Source organism: Misgurnus anguillicaudatus, chromosome 21 (assembly GCF_027580225.2).
Source record: "Misgurnus anguillicaudatus chromosome 21, ASM2758022v2, whole genome shotgun sequence".
Lineage (NCBI taxonomy): Eukaryota > Metazoa > Chordata > Actinopteri > Cypriniformes > Cobitidae > Misgurnus > Misgurnus anguillicaudatus.
Window position 1 is genome coordinate 10119937 of NC_073357.2, and position 9515 is coordinate 10129451.

Below are 9515 nucleotides of genomic sequence, written 5' to 3' on the forward strand. Positions count from 1 at the left end.
ATGGAGAGCAGGAACACACATGTTTGGAGCAGATACAGCAGCAGCAAGATTGTCCCGCACATGGTCTCCTGCAGCAAAGTTGTGAGGCAGATGGGGGCCGTCATCATGATCTTCATCATCTGCTGGCTCAATGATGTCCCCATTGACCAAAGAAAGATTGTGAAGCACAGTGCAGCATGCAACAACCTCCGGCACGAAGGCAGGCCTCACCTCTAAGGCCTTGAAGAAAGTACTGCGCCAGCGTGCTTTCAGCATGCCAAAGGCTCTCTCTACGATGCTTCGTGCACGAGAATGCTTGGTGTTGAAACGAGCCTGTACAGGGTTCTGTACATTATGGGTGATGATGCAGATGGGTGCAGTCAGGCAAGGATAGCCACTGTCCCCGAGGATGCACTTTCCAGCAGGTGGATAGAGGCTGCGAGCATATACAGGGCTGTTCCTCAGCACCCTGGAGTCGTGCACAGACCCAGGATATCCCACAAAGACATCAAGGAATTTCCCGTGGTGATCAGTGATGGCCTGGAGTTGCACAGAATGAAACAGTTTCCTGTTGAAGTAACAGTGGGAGTTATGTGCTGGAGGTTTAATCCGGATATGACAGCCATCTATCTAGTGCACCAACAGCTCTGTTAAAAGCTGGTGACCCAGCCAGCTGTGCAAATCCTGCTCCCACTGCCTCCAGGTCATGGCCAGTTTGAAAGTAAATGACCCTCTTCAAAATACCTAAAATGGCCTTGCTCACCGTGCACAGAGGACTTGGGGATGTCCATGTGACACCACCCTGAAGGATGCTGCATGGGCCAGCCAGTACAGGAACACAAGCACCTCGATGTCTGTTTTCCATCCATGTTCAGACTCCAATCTGACTGCAGCAACGAGGGACCTGATGGACAGCAATGACAGACGAAGGTCCCTACGGTGGTCTGTGCCTTCCTGCATGTAAAGCCGCAGAATTGGCACTGCGTGGTTTAAATGGCAGTAGGTTGTTGGACTGTCCACCTGGGAAAATGGTATGATAAATCATTATAAAAGCGTTGTTCTATGTTTGGGTGTATTATTTTTTTTCATAGTTAATCATAATCATAGTTAATCATAATCATAGTTATTTGTGTTTCTTAAGTTTTGGTTTGCAACTTGTCATTTGTATCGTACTCTGTTTCTGAATTAAATGTAATTGTTATTAGTAAATGCGTTGCTTCATTGCCTGATTCTTGTCAAACATTTTTGCTTATAAACTGGAAAAAAAATCTGTTGCACATGATTAAATAAGGTTGTCTTAAAATAAAATAAACTTCATTTCAATTTATTTTCATTTTAAGCCATTTTTGGGGAAAAAAGTGAAATCATTGTTCCTGTCACAATTTTAAAGCACAAATTGCGTCTTTAACTGCACTGGAAAAGTAACACGCTGGCTTTACTAAAGTGTAGCTCTTCAATTTTGCATGGCCTTTTTTAAATATGTTACACAGATACTGAGAAAAATTGGTTCAATTGCTTACATTTCCATGGGAAGCATATTTAGGAATATAATGCATTATTTTTCCTTCCACTTTTTCAATAAACCCTTCCTTTTTTTTCAGCGTGTAGTTTTTTTTAACAATGTAAAAGTTAAGTATTTCTCAGCATTTGACCTCATTACTTTCTGTAAGGGTTGGGGTTTAATGGAAGTAAATGTAACAAGTCGTACTTACATTTTGCTGATGCAAAATCATCAGTGCTCTCCAAATGCGAGATCTTCGAGCTGCTGCCCGACGTCTCTGTTGAGTAGAAATTATTAATGGGAGCATTGGCAAAAGGACAAACAGCAGTTTACGCCGTAAGGCTGTGGTGTGACTGATGCGATTACATCTAAGTGCACCTGTCCTTCATTTCCCTTTTTTATTGCTTGGAGCAGGGCAGGTGTGGTGCTTATTTTCAAGCCTGAAATTGTATGCATATACATACATATGTGTGTGTGTATACAGATATATACAGATAAATATGTATATAGATTTTTAGATTGTGTCAATAATAGCTATTGTTTATTATACTATATGGAAAACCTATATTTATATACTAAACATAAAAAAATGTTAAAAATATACATTTACCAGTTGTGCCCTCAGAGTCCAAGATCTCATTGCCTTGGGCATTTGTGAGGACGTAATTTTCTTGATTGCCCATAGCTGCTTTGGCTTTTTCCACAATACTTGGTACATTTGCCTCAGATTCTGCAAAACGTACCACAACGACGCGACTGGAAACCAAACGTCCATCTTGAATTTCCGAGATGTGTATAGATCTAATCAAGATAAACACATTTCTGTATTGTACAACATGACAACCTCAATACAGAAACTTCATCCTCTCCTTCCAACATGACATTGTTTAGTTATGATTTTTTTTAGATGCTCATGTGAACAGTACCAGACCTTGCAGAGTTTTACTACACTTTATATAAGAACATACCTGCTAGGGGTGTGACGAGATCTCGTGCGACGATAAGAGACTGCATCCTTCGGAGGTCACATTTTTAAACTGCATTTACATCATAAAGTCTTATTAGAGAATATTAACAATTATAAAGTTTAATGTTTATTTAGTTAATCGCAAATTGTTGTAATATGCCCATGACTTGCGAATGTAATGCTCAGTTAATTATCTGAAATAAACCTTGATGACGTATGCAGCCTGCATATGCGACCTCCGGAGGATGCAGCTGTCTGTTTGAACCTTTTGCAGTGCATGCATTATATTCTGTCTTTTACTGTGTGTGTTTTTTTGTTTGGGTTTCCAATAATGTTTGTTTGGAAACTCGTGTGAAGTCTGAGACACGTTGTGTTTGTCTGTTGATCAGTGTCAGTCTCAGCAGTTTACATGATTTAATGTCTGCATGTTCTTGCTCAAAAAGACAGTGGCTGTATAATTTCTATTGTAAAGAAATGGACATATATTAAATATTAAAATGGATTTAAACATTGTTTTGCTAAAAATAAGCGTTTCTCTCCGTCTAAAGTGAAAGTGAAGATAGCACCCGCGAGACGAGTCCACTATCGCCCCCTGCAGGCATTGGTTATAATACATACATAATGCTTTTTATTTATAGGCCACAAATGTAATGTTGTTTAATGTAACTTTTTTCGTGATCAAAGTCAAAAAGGCTGGCAATAAAGCAACTGTTTCACTTGATTTACCTGACTTACCAAGACTGCACAAATCTCTCAATTCCAATTTCAGCAACTTGACATGTCAGCATAGAGACATAGTAGCCTACTGTATGAGGCTATCTTGCAAATCAATCTCCTCTTGGTCCACTAAATGGATGAGTGCCCCTTTCAGCGGGTAGTTGACTCTATTGTTGACCTGTGGCCATATTCTCTCAACAGTGATTCTGTAAAAAATAGGACAGGGAAAGTCTTTTGCAAAATCTGCTGCACCCACTAGAATATTTAGCTTGTAGTTTTACTGGAACAGTATTATAAATAAAACCTAACCACTGAATTTTAATTGTGTCCTCTATTAGAAGCCTAAATAAAGCAATTTTGCTTTTGCAAAGAAACACACAGTAGCTCCACGACTTTGTGTGGTTTCTGTTATAAATTAACACAGTAGTGGAGGTAGCAGGATTTTCCTGCACAGATGGTCAACTGTAGGTCTTGTAGCCATGCTGCAACTTTGTTGTAAAGGGTATAAGTTACTTGCCATAAAGAAGCCTCCCACAGAAAAGTGAGGAAAAGGTGGAGATGATAGACATAAAAAGTCTCAAAGTACAACATAGCTTTAAAGACTTAAATGCAAAAATAAAATATCCATAGACCTGGGGTGTCCAATCCTGTCCTACACTACAGTAGAACTTGATTTGATAAGTGGTGATTTGTTAATTGCATTTGTCTCAAGACATCTCAGAAAGTGAACCAATCATGACTTATTTAACTTTAGTTTAGTTTTCCCAATTTGAAATATTATAAGATCGCATAGAAGCATTTTCTGATAAAAACTCATAATAAGAAAACTACTTATCTATTATTTCATCTTGTGGGATTAGTTTGAACAGGATTGGACATCCCTGAACTATTGTAAGTGAAATCAACAAAGCAAATAGCTTGTTAAAGTGGAAATGTTAGCTTACCATAACGTAGCGCAAGTTCTACCAGAAAACTCGAATGTTACGTCATTCATTTCACAAGGCGCAATCAATCACCCCTGATACTGAGAGTATATAAGCCTTGTACTCACCTGTCTTTGCGTTCACAGATACTGATGCCAGCATTTACAACCCACCCTCCCTACCACCATCACCAGGTCGGTTCCGTCCATACTCGAGGGGGATTAGATTCTGGCCTGTCTTCATCTTCAGACAGGAACCGCAAGAATCCGTGACCCCCGGATTTGAACATGGTCGGGGCCTACGCCAAAGAACTATACTGTGTTACATTCCAGCCTTGGTTGCTAACTACTGTTAAATAAACTCATATCAATTCTTAACCTATCTTTGAGTCTTTCTGGTGTTCAATTACTTAAGACTCACATTTGTTGATGGTGTTTGGCAATATGGCTGCCTCTCCGTGTTGTTTCTGAGGTGTGAAAGTTTCTCTTGGATATAAAGTGTTAAATAAAATTCTTTGCCATGATCCACCCTGATCTGGTCCCACATGCCATATTCAACCCCTGCACTTCTGCATGACACAAAAAGTATGTTAATTAAATGCAGCACTAAAGGTAATGATGCTCTCTGATTATACAGTTATTTCAAGTTATTATTTTCAAGTATCTGAGCTCTATAATGTTTTCTTGCAATACATTAGTCTATTTTTAATATTATCAGTAAAATGGTAATTCTTGTTGAAATAACTTGTTAATTTATATATAACCATGTATACTTTCGCTTCCGAACACTTAGGAGTGGTTTCCTGGACAGGGATTAGACTAGTCCTAGACTAAAATAAATTTAAGAGCTGTCCAAACTGAAAACAACTAACATTGACACATCTAAAACATATTAGTGCCCTTGTTTTGCCTCAAAATCCACACCAGCAATGCTTTTAGTAAGGCATGTTTGTTAAAACTAGTTATATTTCATAATTAAACTAAGGCCTAGTTCTGGCTTAAGCTAATCCCTGTCCGTGAAACCACCCCATATAGTCTATTATAGGATTAATAACAAATTTGTTTTAAAATTGAATTATTTTGGAATCACACAACTAAACTACCAAAAAAGATTAAATGTTTTAAGTTACCTGTAAACATTTTGATATATTGTTAGATTGTTTTTCACTGGCATAGTGGAATGTCCCACAATCTTTCTGGAGTATCAATCCACAGATACTACATGAGTCACCCCAAACATGACTATCTTCTCATTTTGGTCAATATGTAATTTGTGACCCATATATGCTGCAGTGTATGGCACTGGATTACGGTTCCGAGATCCCTGTAAAAATAACAAAACTTAAATCAGATTTATTCTTGAAAATTATATTATACACTGTCTTTTTAAATGGTTACAATAACTCAGAGAATTCTTTTCAATTACACAATAATGTCTGACAAATACTGGCATGCTCAGAGTCCAGTGTGACTGCGGCTTTACTTAACATGATGTTGCTGATCGTTATTGATTGGCTGACATGCCACACGTGAGTTGACCATTAAGTTTTTTTCCAATTGTAGAAGAATAGCCAAGGGTGCCATCTGCCTAGAGCAGTGGTTCTCAATCCTGGTCCTGGAGGCGCACTGCTCTGCACATTTTGTGTGTCTCCCTTGTTTAACACAGCTGATTCAAATCATCAGCTCATTAGCAGAGATCCCATTGTCCGGCAGATAAGAGAGACATACAAAATGTGCAGAGCAGTAGGCCTCCAGGACCAGGATTGGGAACCACTGGCCTAGAGGGACATACCAGCAGCAGACTACACTCCTATATTAGTAGATTATTAAAAAAGCATTGTTGATGAAACTACATACAAATACAAATTATAAATCAATGCATTTCTTGACTAGTAAAAAAAAAAAAAATCGCAATTCTAGGCTTCTAACTCAAAGTATTTCAATAGCTTTGTCCCAATTCGAAGGCAGCTTAAAATTAATCCTCAAAATGCGTCCTTGGAATGAATGGATCCTTCACAGCCTAAAGACTACCCCAAGATTCATTGCGCACCTGTAACGGCTGAATATTTTAAAATACACATTTAAAAGTGGGTATTTAGCAGAAAAAAGTATTAATATTATTCTGTGTATGTTGCGTATATTTCTAAGGTTGATTCGTTTGATGTACTGTTGGTTAGTTTAATCTACATCAACATGTCATATTTTCTAAAAATTTATATTTTTCTGGTTCCATATTTATTTTAATACGTCAGAAACGTCTCCGCTGTGTCCCGCTGAAAAGCGCGTACAGCAGGTGTCGCAAATTATGGATCCTCTGATCCTCGCGGCCTTCGAATTGGGACACAGCTCAATATGAACTTCCAATCACGTGACGCTCGAACATTTTGAACTTCTATTGTTGCATCTTTTTTTATTTAACAGCCCAGGTGATGTAAGGGCTCTTTGAAACAGTGTTGCCAACTAAGCGACTTTGTCGCTATTTTTAGCAAGTTTTCAGACCCCTCTAGCGACAAATTTTCAAAAAAGCGACGAGCGACAAATCTGGCGACTTTTTCTGGTGTTATTGGAGACATTTGGCGACTCTGTCGTGAAAGCACATTTCGTTCTTACTCTTATCAACATGCAGCGGTTGCTGCCATCGGCCCCACCCCTGTCCCAAAGCACTCACAGGCGGCCAGTCCTCGTGCAGCAGTCCCTCCCAGTTGCAGTCAGAGCAGGAGCTGTTGTTCACCCCTCCACGTCTCGACTGCAAATGAATCGCGCGTGCGCGAAGTCGCCGCTGTCTGATCCCGCCCCGGCTTGTAAATGTAAAATATCTGAGTCTAAAATAAATAAAATGTAAAATGTTCTTTGTCTAAAATAAATCACTGCACAAAATCATTTAACTCAAACAGCCTCAGTCATTTATTCACATTGTCCACTGTGTGTGCTTCTCTGTGATATAAGCTAAACATCTAGCTGGCTAGTTCATCATGTCTCAGTCTAAACTGTATACTCAAAAATACAGAAAGGAGTGGGAATCAAACGCTGAATTCAAAGGCTGGTTGAAGCCGTTTATTGGAGATGATACACAGGCATACTGCCTGTATTGTAAGACTGATTTCTACGCCAATCTGAGTGATGTAAAAAAACACATGACAACGCAAAAACATACTCAAAAGGCAAAGCCTTATAGTTCGACCCAACACAAACTACCATTTATGGTTCAAAAAATTGACACTGCAAAAAAGGCTGAGGCCACCATGGCATTAGCTATAGACCCTTTGCAAACATGTGACCTAGACCACGTGACGACGCCATGCTGGACGGCAAAATCACTGACGCACTAGGTTGATTAGTAATAGACGAGCGGGATTTTTGATTAGTTTTAAACAATTTAAATATATATTACACTAAAATACATGGCTTCTTATATTAAGGAAGTTGTTGTGCCGTTATCGGTCGAGGTAGGGCATTTGGTAGGTCCTCACAAAAAGCGCTATTTAGAGAAGTTAGAGATAGCGGGACTGGATACCGACCCTTACCTTCTTCCTCCTTCAATTTTCACGGACCTCATTAAACGCCGAGTCTGCCCGACTTCAGCCCGCATGATTTGTACCACTATGTGGTAAACAGGATATCCCCATACACTGGTGCTGATCTTAAGGCTTTTAAAAGTCTGCAGAGCTGCCAACTTCTTTTTTTGGGGGGTGGGGGTTTGTGGTAATAATTTTTTATATAAGTCCTTACCATTTGGCAATTGATAATAGTGTGGATTTTAGCTATTTCTGTGTTAAATAGTTGGAAAAGACTACGTTAAAATGGTTCACAATACAAATCGAATCATATTTTAGAAATTAAATTGAAATAAAAGCTTTTACTGAGTTTAAATGCCTGAGATTAGAGTCTTTACTATTATTTTATACACTTCTATTATGCTTTCCTTCTGATAAAAGTGCCAAAAAAGTTCAGTTAAAATCTAATGAATAGGCTATTGGTCTCTGTAAAATGTATAACTGCAGATAACAGCAGCTTTGATTCAGTTTATCCACTGAGAAAGAGAAGCGTAAAGTGATGATTTGTGATTGGTGGTAGAGGGACTGTCACAATCAAATAAACCAAATGAGTAGTTTAATATTAAACTAAAGCAACAGATAATGTGTATGTCAAGACCATATAATTATATTTCGTATATATTATTGTTTACAGATGTCAAATATAAATTGACTTTTTTCTCTTTTATTAAAACCTGTCACCGCAAACATCACACATTGCTGTTTTCTGAGGGTATCTGCGTGCGTGGAATACGGGCAGGTCTCTGCTTTTCATCCAGACCTTGACGCTTTGTGTGTTCGACTGGTGCGGAGCTGACTGATCGGCGTATGACATCAGAGTAACGCGAGAGCAAAGGTAAAGGCGGACCCTTTTGTAACATTTCGACTTGCTCTCGCGGTACTCTGATGTCCTCGCTGCCGAACTTCCTGTGCAGCGTCACATAAAGTGAAATGCTCTTTGACTCTTTGCAGCAAAGTACCAGCAACATGAGAAGGTGGCACGCAAAAGACAGTGAAGGTACGCTAAAATATAAAAGTGTCAGTACTGCGAGCACTGGTTAGCTACTTACATCGTGAAAATGGATGTGTGGCGTGAGAATGGGGTCAATTGCGTGGGTCTCACGGTGAATGCGTAAGAGTTGGCAGCTATGAAATTTATGGTGTCACTGCAGCATTAAACAATAACATTCATGTAAAAATAATGTATTTATGCCACTTTTCTGTAATGGTAGGTGCATCATAGCAACACGAAATAACCATTTAATGACCCTAACGAACACAAACACGTACTTGTTCGGCTTGCTGTCCGTCTACAACATAGCACTTCCGCCGTCCATCATGGCGTCCATAATTCACGCGAGTAGAGCGTGACGTCACGTGCAAGGGGTCTATAGCTGAACACTGCTCTATGCTGGCATGTGGTCACATTCGAGAAGCATGTAGAGTTGCTTTCTCAGACTCAACTGCTGCTACCCACTTTAAAATGCACAGGACAAAGTGCACAGAAATGATTAATGGTGTTTTAGCACCATACTTTCTAAAAAAGTTGGTCACAGATGTGGGTGACCACCGGTTCAGCCTCCTCCTTGATGAGTCCACTGATATAAGTGTTTCTAAATACCTGGGGTGTGATAAGGTACTTTAGTGATAGCAAGCAGGTAATAATATCAACATTTCTTGGGCTTGTTGAGTTGGAGGGAGGAGATGCCAAATCTATAGCGCATGCTGTTGTGGCTTTCCTTGAGAAGTGTGGTCTTAACAAAGAGAAACTCCTGGGGATAGGGACTGACAATGCTTCTGTTATGGCAGGGATTAACAATGGGGTCCATAACGTGCTGAGAGAGAAGTATGGCCTCAAGGATCTGGTTCTTATTCGCTGTGTGTGCCACTCTCTGC

At 39.5% G+C, this 9515-nt stretch overlaps 1 long non-coding RNA gene across 1 annotated transcript; it reads right to left on the reverse strand.

Moving 5' to 3' along the window:
- Positions 1 to 775: 775 nt before the first annotated feature.
- LOC141353193 (uncharacterized) lies at positions 776 to 3550 on the reverse strand. The gene is made up of 4 exons (XR_012360215.1): positions 3183 to 3550; positions 2091 to 2281; positions 1692 to 1757; positions 776 to 999 (listed from the first exon to the last, which is right to left on the reverse strand). It is a non-coding gene; the product is annotated as an uncharacterized lncRNA (long non-coding RNA).
- Between the last annotated feature and the right edge of the window lie 5965 nt (positions 3551 to 9515).